This window comes from Periplaneta americana, chromosome 4 (genome assembly GCF_040183065.1).
Source record: "Periplaneta americana isolate PAMFEO1 chromosome 4, P.americana_PAMFEO1_priV1, whole genome shotgun sequence".
Classification (NCBI taxonomy): domain Eukaryota; kingdom Metazoa; phylum Arthropoda; class Insecta; order Blattodea; family Blattidae; genus Periplaneta; species Periplaneta americana.
The window spans coordinates 58,834,326-58,848,737 of NC_091120.1; the positions used below are offsets into that span (position 1 = coordinate 58,834,326).

At 34.7% G+C, this 14,412-nt stretch overlaps 1 protein-coding gene across 10 annotated transcripts in view; it reads left to right on the forward strand.

The window, feature by feature from the left end:
- The window catches only part of msi (RNA-binding protein musashi), a 737,371-nt gene that overhangs the window by 707,314 nt on the left and 15,645 nt on the right, over positions 1–14,412 (forward strand). The window lies entirely within an intron of this gene.

Below are 14,412 nucleotides of genomic sequence, written 5' to 3' on the forward strand. Positions count from 1 at the left end.
AACTTTTATCCATATAAATACCTAGATTCTTTACTGATTCACTGAACGGAATTTCGGTGCCGTGTATTATGTCTGACAGGAGATGTAAACATTGCCGCCAGAGGAGGAGAGAAAAATAATTGCTATTCAACCAATGGCAGAGGTCTCATTCCACGCTTGTATTGAAGTTGGGCGCGAATAGAACGCTTCAGACTGTCCAACTTCAAGACAAGCGTGGAATGAGACCTCTGCCATTGGTTGAATAGCAATTATACTTCTCTCCTCCTCTGGCGGCAATGTTTACATCTCCTGTCAGACATTATGAAACGAAGTATAGTATCTATCTAGTATTTTTACAAAGTTTAGACAACGACTTTTTCAAAAAATTTTGTCGATAGATCAAAGATTTAGGTTAAAACACAGAAACAAAACAAGATCCTCATCATTTCTTGGCATGAATAGTTACTGATGGCTACTGTTGCTAACCATATTAAATTAATTTAATGGTAACTGTTGCATGTTGTGTATACTTGAATTGTTAATGGTTTTGCAGTTAGTTTTGCGAAGTGCCACTGAGGCGTGAACGGTTCGCTGTGGCAAGTTGCATCTTTTCGTAACTTCACTTCGAGATTGAGTTGAATTATTAACGCGAAACTCTAGATGCCTCGTACACTCGCACCCAGGGCGATGCCCGTCTGCGTGTAGCACTTTACCTTGGATGTTTAAGTAGGAGAGCTGGGAAGAATATGTCTAGAATGGAATCTTGGTTATTGTGTCTGGTTCGTAGTGGGTTTCATAGGTTGAAGTATTAAGCTCTCAGTTTGTATTTATAAACTACACATTTAAACGCAGAATTAATTTGCTTAAAATGTGTGTATTATTATTATTATTATTATTATTATTATTATTATTATTATTATTATTATTATTATACATAAGTTTAGGTAATTCTATTAAGAATAGTAAGAAAAAGTTTACAGATTGTGTTTCATAGTAAGTAATTACTGCAATGCAAACTTTTCGCTCGCTCGTATTCGGTCGAAGGAACCGCATTCGAATGAGTTTCCTTCGAGCGAGGAGTGCTCCAAAACATGTTGACGAGCGAACTACGCTCGCTTGGAAGGAGTTCGCAGACAGTAATCTTGTGAATGTTCACTCGGAAGCACATATAGCCTACACTACTCTTTACTATGACTTAATGAGTTATATATGTTTTGCATTATAATGGAGGATAAAATAATACCTAGAGTAATGTTTATTTTATGTTCGTTCTAATTTGTCATTATGTTGTATTTTTTTGCTCAGTTTGACTTCCTACTTGTATTGTAAATATATAAATGTGAATTAAATATGCATTTTTCATCTTGTACAGATGTACACTATATTAAACTTAAATAGTCTCTATATTAAATTATATCTTCTTTTCAAAAAATAGAAATGATACTAGAATAAAATGTCTGTTTGCACGAAAATAAAATTACAGGAACAACAACTGAGAGCACCAAAATGAAAGAAAGATTTATATTCGTTCTCTTTTGGATTTGATTCATTTTATTTTGTATTTTATCATTATCATTATCATCATCATCATCCGCTTGTCAAGTAATCGCCTAATGGCCTGTTATGGTCCCCCGCCATCTTCGGAATGATCGACCCACAGATCTGTTTTGGTATCGTAGAACGTTGCATTCTATTGACTGCTGTAACCAGTTTTGTCCATAGTTACGGAGATATGTAGCTGTAGGAATTATTTTGAGTTCATTAACTACTGCTTCTCCTCGTTTGTAATTGATTCTGATTTACATTTCAAATAATTGATTATAATTTGCATTTTTATATTTTACAGATTGCATCAATTTTAAATGTAATTTCCTCGTTAAATCATGTGATGTTATATCAATAAGAACAGATCACTTTCGAGGCCTATGGCTTGCATAATTCGTATTAGTGGCTTAAAAGTTCAGCCTCCACAACTTTTATAGTTTCCCCATCCATATTTACTATGGCATCTGCAAAGGGTTACGAGTGTACTTTGCTCGTCTCGAGCATCAACTCGTTCGGAAGTGTAGTGGCGAGTGATAAAGCCTCGTAAACTCTCAGAATCTAGCGTTTTAATAGTAAACTATATGATCGCTTACTCACGCTCGAGCGAAATTCGTAAATGCAGGGCTCTATTACATAATAGATGTTATATTGGTATTTTGTTTAACGTAAGAGAATACAGATTTCATGTGACGAAAATGGCATGTACGTGAGATAAACTTCTGCCCTATATATCATAAGGATTCTCATTTTAATATGTTGGTAAAATTTATAGCAGTTGGTACATATCGACATTTCAGGATTAAGGATTTTCTATTGGGAACAAATTTAAGACGACTTCCCTATATCAGTCCTTTGGTGTGAGAAGTTTGCAGTCGCCTCGAGAGTATTTTAAGCTCGTGATATGTTGACGGAAGGCTCATGTTGCCCTGACCTCATTTCCTCCAGCACCCAAACCAGGGTCTTGGAGCAAACCGAGTTACGGACTGGAGAGGAGTAGATTGCTAGACACTCAAGACGTCGCGTCGGCCGCGATGGCAGCCGATATCGATTCAAGTCACCGGCAAGCAGCCTGCTTGTGGGGGCGAACATTTGTACTGAAGCACCTGTATAATTGAAGTGAGCTTGCGTATTTGTCTTCGCCATTAAATGAAGAACTGTGCACCTCGACCTTTTTAATATGCAGTAATGTACTACTTGTACTTTCACCAGGAATCAGCGTTTGACTGAAGATTGGGAATCTGCATTGTGTGAACCCATTTGCAGATCTCTGTTGACATTGAGTTGAAGAGATGGAATAATATTCGTAAAGGGCGCATAAGCAATGAATAAAATTCTGTCCAGTAACCGCTTTGTTTACCACAAAGTTCCCAGAATCTAGGGATGGGACCTAGCCACCTCTGATTTATAAATTCTGATTTTCTTTTTGAGAAGGAATGTGTGATATAACTGCCAAAATGTTTGTTAATACAATGGCATTCGATAAGTAATGGCAACAATGCTGTAAATCAGCGCTTCTAGCGGTAACCATTGAAATCTTGTACTACGTAATAGAGAAGTGATTGTTTCATAAATTTGCAATATTGAAAGTCTCGCAGTAGCCATATTTTGTAAATTCAGTGACTGTTTCTGATTTGTAGTAAACAATACAGCCTTATCGGTATGAACAAAGGTTCGTAATAAAAATCCAAGTTGCAAGAGAAAAATGTGCAACTCCGAGCTTTAGGGCATTACAAGAGGCCTGTGGGAGAGAAGTCCTGCTATATTGAACTATTACAAGTTATGTGGAATCAAGGCATTCGCTTTCACTCAAGGGTTGACCTTCGAAGAGCTTTAGATTCATCAGTGAGCGAGATCCAGAAATTCAGTGCAAATGGAGTCCGCAGTCTTTCAAGAAATTGGCAACGTATTGTTGACATGGCAGGAGACTATTTGAAGTATGTAATGTTAAAAATAACCTAAATAAATTTAGTGTGAAACAACTTCGCTGTGTTCATTAATTACTATGTCATCCAGAAGAAACGAGTATCGACGTAACTCTACTTTCTGCAGACAGAAGACGAAATTATAACCAGTAAAGTGCTAGTGGGATGTTGCTACAACCGTATGAATATTGACAACTTGCAAAGACACTCACAGATAGTTATAAGTAAGGAATGGATTTCTATGTAGTTACGTAGGCCTACCTATTTTGTTCGCTACATCCTAGACATATTATTCAGATATCTCCTATTAAAATTCTATAGGACCTGAAACTCCTAGGTGAACCATAAACGTCTATAAATGCTCAAAAGTATGTGCCTGAAAAGAGTCTTTTTAGTATTTTGCATATATTTAAATGAAAATACCGTACTAAAATGCAAAAATGTCCCAAAAAATACTACTTAAAATGTAAAAAATTCTCTTGCAGACACACTGGTCTGGCAAGTTCGTTCCATATTGGTCTTGGAAGGGAAGAGAAGAATATTTACCTAATTTCCTGGAACTGAAGTTCGTTTAAAGTCCATCCTACCATAAAAGGAGTTGGTAGGTTGTTCACGTTAGGCGAGAGCTTACAAATTAGTTTTCGAATCAATGCACCCGTCGTTATGCGAAATGAAACTGACCAATCAGCAAAACTCCCAGATATATCTTTTTTAGTACCTAGAAATCCGCTCCCTGGTTAATAAGACATGATACGCTTTTTAACAAGTATGATCAAACCTACTTACAGAGAGCTGGATATGCTTTTAAGTTTAATATTACAATATTTATTTATTTATTTAGTCTCTACCACGAAAAACATTATTTACATTAGCGACTAGGGATACGTAAATGTACAGTTTTTTTTTAATATAAAAATATAGGCGAGAATAATTATATATATAATTTAAAAGCTGCGGCTGAAATCTGCACAGAGGAAAACTATTTTTTTCATAACTCGTACCATTTACAATATTTTGAAATTCTTTTACTCTATTTTATTCAATAGAATTATAATAATTGTCATTTAATATTTTATTGGGATTTTTTTTTCGCATATTTTTGTCGACAACTGTAACATTTTCTATATTTTGCTTAAAATATTAAGAAAAGCTAAATTGAAATAAGTTAGTCATTTTTGTTCGTTAGTGTGGAATGTAAGAAATATGGAAGTAAAGGCAAATGAGCGACAAACTTACCGAAGAATAAATATTCACGTTTTTGGTCATAACTCGAAAATTATTAGAGATATTTGTTTATTTTTTCATTAAAATTATAGAGAGAAGTCCACTTTGGTCTAATAAAATTGAAACAACTAAAATCACATTTTTTTTTCGCCCCTCAGTGTGTACACGACTCCTTAAGATAATTGAAATATTTTGAGGGCAAAATGAACCTTCACTTTCACGCCGGAAATCGATACTACAACCCCCGGGTTTATAGCTGGAAATGCTACAAGCTTAATCGTTCATATACTTCGATTCATAATGTCTGACAGGAGATGTAAACATTGCCGAAAGAGGAGAGAAGTATAATTGCTACTCAACCAATGGCAGGGGTCTCATTCCATACTTGTCTTGAAGTTAAGCGGGGGTAGAACGCTTCAGACTGCCCAACTTCAAGTCAAGCGTGGAATGAGACCTCTGTCATTGGTTGAATAACAAATACACTTCTCCCCACCTCTGCCGGCAAAGTTACATTTCCTGTCACATTATGGAACTAAGTATAGATAATAGCGAACTATTTCTCACAAATGTATTCGTATGTGATTCCCTGGAACATTTGTGATCATAATTTAGTGTATATTTTATCTCCAAAAGAACCATTAATACTGTTATGATCCTCATTCCGATCCTGGATTTGCGAACAGAATACTTACTAAGGACTGTAGACATGCATGGCCCTATAAGCAGACGGACGGCAACAAGAAGAAAGAACATTGAAACATTTAAGGACATGGGGAAAAGTGTTTTCAGCGTTATGAAACTAATGCAAGGCTCATCATTGTTCTAGTCTTTTAAGAGGGGTAGTATTTTGTGCTGAGTGCAGTTATAAAAGTTCTGTAAGGTTCTCTTCATCCTGTTGTCTCTAGCACAGGCTATGAATAATTGAATCTATGGAAGTGTAACCAGTCGTAATGGTGTATAAGTGAAAACTGTGCCATTAAATACAGTATGTTATAGTATTTTCTAATGTTTCATACCAGAGTAACAAACAATTCCTTGCGTTGTTACATTATTGTTACAGATCACAGTACCATGTACACTAACTTACTGAAGTATCTCGGATCGTTTATTGTGTATATTTCGAGTAAACTTCGCTCACATATTATATTTAATCACCTTCTTTAGATATTCGTAATTATTATGATTGTCTTTAGTCAGAAAAAAGGAAGTTGTTTCCGACTGAAACTGAACCGAATTTTCTTCCTCTTCAAGGACTGAATCCTTTAGTTCATTGTGTTTTCTTCTGAATATTGGACCAGTACTGGATAATCACAAATAGCTGGACTTTTTTGATCATATACTCGTAGCAACAACACAGAATTATTGTGGGAGGTACAACTTTGGCGTGCAAAAATTTAGAAAAATTCATTTTTTTTTATAGTTCGGCTACTATAAAATCTGAACGAACAAAACTTTCCATGCTTAATATACATACATTACACTTTATAAAACACTATTCAGAATATTAAAATGGCTTATAATTACCTGTAAAGTAATATCGAATTTGCACATTTTTTTACAGCCGTAAAGCAATTGCATAATAAAATTTACAATTAATTAAATACCTGCATGATTCTTTTACTGAAATGTTTTAAAGATTTGTGTCTGTTTTATTGACATCATAGATTTTATGTGCAAATCACACTTATCACTTCTGTTCAGATGGATATAACTTATATTTATTTCTATTTTCATGTATCTTCGCTTTTTATATAAAATAAAGTACCGTAGTGTATAATTGGAAAATTCATCGCAGGACTAATAACGAACAAAGGCTGCAAAGGGTTAAATTGTCTAACCAAACATATGGATTACCCAACAAATTTAATTTGTACAGGTTTTAAAGTATTGACTATTGAAGAAATTTATAAATATAATTTACTAACTTACTACCACAGAACTCAAATAAAACATATATCTAATTGACATGAATATCGTACTCTAAGATAGAAGTCTACTTTCCCATTAATTGAGCCTAAATGTCATACAAGTGAAGCACTTAAACACGGTACTAGTTTCGGTCAAGACATTATATTTATAATAAAATAAACCCTTTTCCAAAATTTGAAATATTTTAAAATTGAACCTTTAAAAAATTATAAAATTATTCATGATATATATATATATATATATAATATTAATAAATGTGTGTATTTTTATCTTTTTATTTCTGTCGACTATATTCATGTTTTTATTAATTATTCTCTCCGATTGTCAATTTATATTAAATGTGCTTTCTCTCTCTCTCTCTCTCTCTCTCGTGTCTTATCGGTTTGAATTAAGTTAATTATTGTGTTTAGTAAACTGCCTGGCTCTTACGGTAGTGGCTAGAAACATTTTTGTTTTATAATTTTAATTTGTATTCATTTTGCCTACTAGCTAGCTAGCTAGCTAAATAAATTAAAACATTTGTTTAAAAAAATGCGACAAGCTTATGTTAGTAGGTTTACTGGCATGTAAAAGAACGTCTGCGGGACAAAATTCCGGCACACCGGCGACGCTGATATAATCTTGGCAGTTGTGAGCGTCGTTAAATAAACATAATTAAAAAAATAGGCTGTTTTATGAGTGTAGATATTGTACATTAGGCCACTCAAGGTCTTGAACGTGAACACTGCCAGTTTCTCTGAAGTTCTTAAAATATGTATATGCAGAATGGATTTATTGTAAGTTCATTACATTGTTATAAAAGTGGATAAGGATGAACAAATCTAGAAGCTACATAAAATGTAATACTTAACATGAAGTTTACGAAGTAGAGCTCCATACTTTCTAGATCTCTACAGGGTTGTTTCCCATCGCTGATAACGAATTTGAATGACATAATGTGCGTCAGGAGTCACACGACAGCTGAACTGTGGCGCGAGGTGACAGACCAGTAGTGAGTGATCTCGTCAGAGCACACGGTGACTCACAGCAGAAATTCTCAAGAAAATCGAGCCTTTTTGTGAGGAGTACATAACAACCCTTTCCGATGCCAAGTACAGTTAAGTGAAAATAAAAGAAGCCTGCAATAAACGAAGTTTCGTTATTTCCAGAAAGGCATTTTCTGTGTACTTAATAAGATTGGTAAAGCTCGAATGGATTTAATTTGTATCATCTCGTGAGGTGCGGCGACTTCTGACGGGGGGGGGGGGGTGGATTTGCTTGCTTTTTCCACTCTGGAATTCCATCCGAGCTTTATCAGTCTTATTAGGTACACACAAGATGTCTTTCTTGGAAACAACGAAACCACGTTTTTTTTTTTTTTTTCCAGGCTTCTATGATTTTCACATAACTGTACTTTGCATCGGAAAGAGTTATGTACCTCTCCCAAAAAGGCTCGATTTTCTTGGGCATTGCTACTGTGATACACCGTGCGCTCTGATTATGAAATCACTCACTACTGGTCTGTCACCTCTCGCCGCAATTCAGCTGTCGGTGTGATTCCTGACGCACATGACGTCATTCAAATTCATTATCAGATCGGAAACAACCCTGTACTCTAGAATGAGGTGGTGGTCGGCATGATGGTCCAATATTCATCGAACTTTTATATCGTTCGAATTTGTTTTTTACTGGTCTCATTAATGAGATTAGTTTTGTTTACAATGTGAACAGTATTAATTTTACATATTTATTGTATCCCAAATAAATAAATGTTGTAAATAGCAGGCAAATGATTCGTTGGATTTAGCTTTAAATGCCTGTAGGTCTATTGTTTAAATAAAATTGGAGGGTGGAGGGGTAGCCTTTTTTCAGGTCATCCTATAGTGTTGTGTACGGTATAATTTTCTCCTTGCTCTTTGTCTTTGTATTTCAAATGTTTAAATGTTTGATATTAAGTGCACTTGAATGGGATTTTGGGTTTATGTAGCCGAGGTGATTGTGAAGGGTCACTTTATGTAAGAACTAGGACGTAACTCGAAAACTTCTCAAGCAGTGGTAACAGAGAAGTATTTGTAATCGATTAGATATTGATTTCTCAGAAATGCATTTTTAAAGAGCGTGCTTTAATGGATCGCTGGGACGCTGTCACTTTCTTACGCTTGTCTCAATTTACGTTTCAGAAAAACATCATTCCCAATTTTTACTGTGATAGGTATAACGAGTTCCCTATTACGAATACATTTTCTCTTATTCATATCGAATTGTATCGGATTGCCTAGTTCACAGAATGTCAACGTACATTTCCATCATTCCCATTAAGAATCACGTTCTCGTAGATTACTTCATTTCTTGGAAGAGAAGAATTATGTTGACTGTAATACTGTGTTATGTGTTATGGTTCGTTACGTGAGTGGAATGTTTTTGCTTCTGTGTACCATTATATTATATAGGTTTGCCTTAATGGTTTTCTGTATTGGGGATTTAGAAGCAATCTGAAAAATCTTACTCCCTTTCACGTCTCTTCCCCTCTATAACATTCGTTAAACGATTTTCATTGAAGAATCCATTCAGCGTTATAATTCAATATTCAAATTGCGTGTCTCTCCGCATTATGACATTGTGGAGGGAAGTCAGCATTTCGTGAAGGAACGTCTTAAGTTTAATTTGTAGGTGACTGTACATAAAGCAAATTAGTAAACTACATGATCGGTAAATGATGATTGTCAGGATGCTTTTGAATGAACGCAGTTCATCGGTATGTCTACGGCAAATGAGGTTTCAGAACTGAACGTAGGTATTACTTCGCAAAAATGAAAGTACTTATTCAAACATCGCATTTCATTTTTCTTAATAAAACACACACACACACACACACACACACACACACACACACACACACTAGCATCACCTATTCACCGAATTGTTAGGCAACTGCATCTTGATGCATAATTTTAGTTGAAATTGGGCGAACACTAGAGTAAAATGGGTCCACTCCTGTGGAGTAACGGTTAGCGCGTCTGGGTGCGAAACCAGTGGCCCGGGTTCGAATCCCGGTTGGGGCAAGTTACATGGCTTTTCCCTCAACCCAATATGAGCAAATGCTGGGTAACTATCGGTGCTGGACGCTGGACTCATTTCACCGGCATTATCACCTCCACCATAATTATTCCATTCTCATTATCTGAAAAATGTAACAAACCTCCTACGTCTATATTAAGTATTAAATTACATAATTCTGATTGTTGTCTTATACAGTGTAAATGTCAGATTATATATTAAGGAGTCCTCTGAAATTAAGTATTTAGGCATAATTTTCGACAGTCATTTAAAATGGAACCAACATATTAATTACCTTTGTAATAAATTACGTAAAATAATATATTATTTTGTTTTATTGAGGAATTACTTGTCAATAAGTTTATTACCCACAATATACTTAACTTTATTTCAATCGGTAATTATGTATGGAATTATAGGATGGGGTAGCTCATTTAAATCGAATTTTAATCCACTTTATTTAGGCTATTAGAGAAGAAAATAATTAAAATGTGTCTTCATAAACTATTGATTTTCCATCTCAAAAATTGTTTTTAGACTTTATTGTTCTTAACATAAGACATATTTGTTATACTGTATTAATAAAATTCATACATAAAAATCGAAATAATTTTGAATTGTATTCTCACAGTTATGAAACAAAAGGTATGAATTCTTTAAGATTGTTTGAACCAAAATGCAACACTGTTACTGTATTTAATCATAGTAGTAATTTAGGCCCAAGAATATAATAAATTTATATTTAAGTAGCCTAATACTGTCAATTTTAATAGTTCTAGTATTAAATTTAAAAAGTTATGTATGGATTTTATAAAAATTGAAAAATTGTAAATTTAAATTTATATATTCTAATTACATAGTAAACATAAGACAAATTGTATTATACTTCTTAATTTCAATTCAGGAATCCGTCCCTGAGCACGAGTCCGACTCTTTCAGGGGCGAGCTAAAGTATTTCTGTATATATTATATTTTATGTTATAATTATTAGCAAAATAAATAAATAAATCTCATTCAGACGCTAAATATCCTAAGTTGTTGATAGAGCGTGTCGTAAAATAACCTACTAGAAAACTAGAGTAAAATTTATCTTTTTTAAAATTAGATTCACCTTACCAGATAATAATGTATAATGTATTAATAAAGATAAGATAAATTCATGTCTGATACTGGATTCGAACCCAAGACCTCCACGCATAGTAATAGCAGCTACCTAAACTATATTCGGTTTCTCTGTTATTTTACGAAGTATTTTTCTCTCTAATAAACTATTAACGCCTCTCGACCAAGGCATAAGGTATAATCAGGTATTTAATTAAAATGGCGTATGAGGATCGTGGATACTGCCTTTTAGGCGTAGGCTCGTTACGTCACATCACCTGCTGCGGTGTCTGACGTAACGCCGTATGTACACCATGGACTATAAGTTTGGGTCGTTGGTCGAGTATTGATTGTGGTCTGGACTGTTCCAGTGAAAGGAAGAACGTGGAAGGCGTATCAGATGGTTGCCATCACAGACATTACAGGCTCGAGATATATCCCTCACAACTGCTGATCTTGGATTGTGAGCGAAAGAAATGTTGACTTAGGCTCCTCGAATGCTAAGAGATTGTGAATTCGCTTTGCAGTTCAGTGTATTTTCCCTCATATTATGAAATGTTGGAAGTTGGGTCAATTTCCGCTATTTGAACATCAGTTATATCCCCGACATTTTGTGAGAGTATCAGGAATAATTTTAACATCCTTTGGCAGGCATGTTTAACGATAGTTACGGAAGTATGCATTTCGAGTTATCAGATTTGATGTAGGCATCAGAAAACAGTAGCGCCATGTTGAATGTTTTCGCAATGTCAGAAATTCCTCATCGTCGAAGTTCAGTGACCTAAGACAAAATGTCGAGACTTCCAGTTTATGCGTGCTTAAAGTATTAAGTAAAATACATATCTTACCAGAAAATTCAATGAAGGTATTGTATTCTACCTTAATTTTCACTATTCATTGGTGCATTTTCATCGGAGATTAGTGAGCTGTGTGAAAGAACTTGCAACACAAATGGTACTACATCTACGAATTAACAGTCTTAATTTGTTTCTAAGCAGTTTTTACCTTCAGAATAACTACGGCATAAAATATTGTTCAACCTTTGTTCTGCGAAACTATGTGGTCCATGAATTGGTCGAATAGGAACTTTCTCTATAGATTTTTTGGTAAATGATATAATAAAAATTTGGATTAGTATATCTAGACTATTGTTTTTACTTTTCACGTGTTATCTGCTCTCCGATGCATTACAATTATCTGAACTGCTACTAATAATTAACAATAACCGATGTATGGAATAACTGACAGATTAGTTAACAGTTTTAGTTGACAATCGGTAATACTCGCATACCTTGTATACTCGTAACCATTGCAATGTTATTTTCTGTAAAAACTGTTAATAAAAGAATAGGACTAGGAGGGACTAGGAATATGATGGTCTAATACACGACAGGAATATTTAATATTGAATTCAACAAGGCACTTGTTTATTTTATTTTATTGAGACAACATTAAAAATAAATTGTATTAAACTTACCTGCTTGTCTAGTAGTCTATAAGACAAGATTACACACTGCAAGAAATATTTATTGTAAGGTATCTATATGACGTTTTAATTCCTAGTTATTTCTTCAGTATATTGCCCAAATTCTTTTAAAACAACGGCAGTACATATATTGAATATTCCATTAGTTACGAATGGAAGGAATTTATTTGTGCTTAACTTCGGAAACTTGAAAATGTACCGTATATTTGCTCCATATTTGTTTTTGAACGTGACATAATGTTAGGAGTTTATTCTTTGTTTTTGACATGAATTTAGATGTAAATATAATAAATACGTTACGTTATGGAAACAGTTTCATTGATTCAGTAACGTTTTCGAATTTAATACAATAACTGGAGTGTAATTTGGGACTTCTTTGGAATAGTTGCAACAAATCACTGTTTATATCGAAGGATAGAAAATAGTCTGATTTCGTACTTTTTTTTTACAGAAGGGTAATCACACCAATAATGTATATTATTTAGGCCTACCTTTTATAATGCACGATTACAATTAATTTTATATGTAACAACTTCATATACGACACATTAATTAGCTACTTTGTGTTTGTTATATTGCAATTTGAAGGTAAAGTCGCCGTAACATAGTATAATATCAGTTAAATGTTACAAATTTATATTTTCAAGAAGAAAAGTAACGCTTTTATTAGCGTTGAATAAATTAACTAAGAAGTTTATGAACAAAATTGTCATAATTTTGCAATTTTCGTGCTTCTTTGTATAAAATCATTCCTCGTTCTGTTTTTAACAACTGTTTTAGCTTACATTTCAATACACGTAGATTTACTTTATATCCTGTTTGTTAAGCTATTTCAGTATTATCCAAAATTATTACTGCTCACATTGTATGACGTTTGCATAGGTAGTTTCTCTTACATGAAATAATCAGAATACAAGGTAGTTGATAGAAAATAGTTTACATGAAAACGTTAAAAGAGAGGGGAAGGATATATTGAACTCGAGAATATACTGAATTATTAGACCAACTTCCCTATATTGAATACTCCAAAGACAACGTCCATAATGGCTTGGAGCTCTCAAATTTGAATACCATGCATAGAGCTGGCGCACAAGATGGAATCAATGTTAGCTGCAGTATTTACTTAATGGTCCTCATGGTATTAGACGTTGGGGACCCGCGCAGGCTCGTGCGAGCCTAGTGGAGGGGGAGGACATCTTCGTGAAAGGAAAGTGTCCTTGTTTGGAGAATTCGGACCACAGGAAATTGTGTGGAAATTCCTGCACATTTTCTCCGTTTGAATGGTATAGTGTTGGTTTTTCTTTCTGATTTACAAGGTTGGGCAAATATTACATTAGATAAAACTCATTTTTTGATTCGATGTAATAGCACTGCTTTGTTTGAAGTATGGCGTTGTTCGTTGTTAATTATTATCGATATACATAGAAACTTGCATAATAAGGTCACAAGAATGTAAGCTCGAAATGGGAACGTAGGGTGGGGTATAGCACAGGCATCGCATAATCCAGTTACAGAGAATGTCGCGTCTTGACTTTAAACTGTTCACAAAAATATTTATCACAGCGTTTCACTCAATTGATGTGCATACGTTAAGAAACTTAAAATAATAGAGATAGAAACAAGGTGTTATTCATTTTGTGGGCACAAATACCGATGCAGTACACACGTAATAACAAAACTTGAGAGCAGAGGCCTACTAGGTGAAATGGGTGCGGTGCATTTTGTAACCCGCCCATCGTATTTTACGTCAGCTGCAGTAAAAGTATGATATACTGCGGCAGAGACACACTGCTCCATCGCGTTGCTTCTATCTTGATGAATATTCCTTAATAGATACCACGTATAACTCACTGTAATAAAAATTTCCACATCCGGTGATAAAACTTCAGTGGACAGATTCTGTGAAAACTATTTGAATAACGAGGTTCGTGTTGAAAACAGAATTCAGGCCAGCTATACGAAGAAATGCAAATGGTGGTTGCTGATTAGGTTGTTGCACAAATACACGGAACTGTTCCTTCACACTGTAGAATCAAAAGGCACACCGTTGCACTTGCCGAAACCAAATGTCGTCCATGCACGGGTGTTGGTAATGGTGGGTGCAAATCGATGAAATACTGGCGCGTTGTTGCACGATTCTTCGCCGAGATGCCGGGGTCTGTGGCTATGTCCCGAAACAGCAGTAGGCTC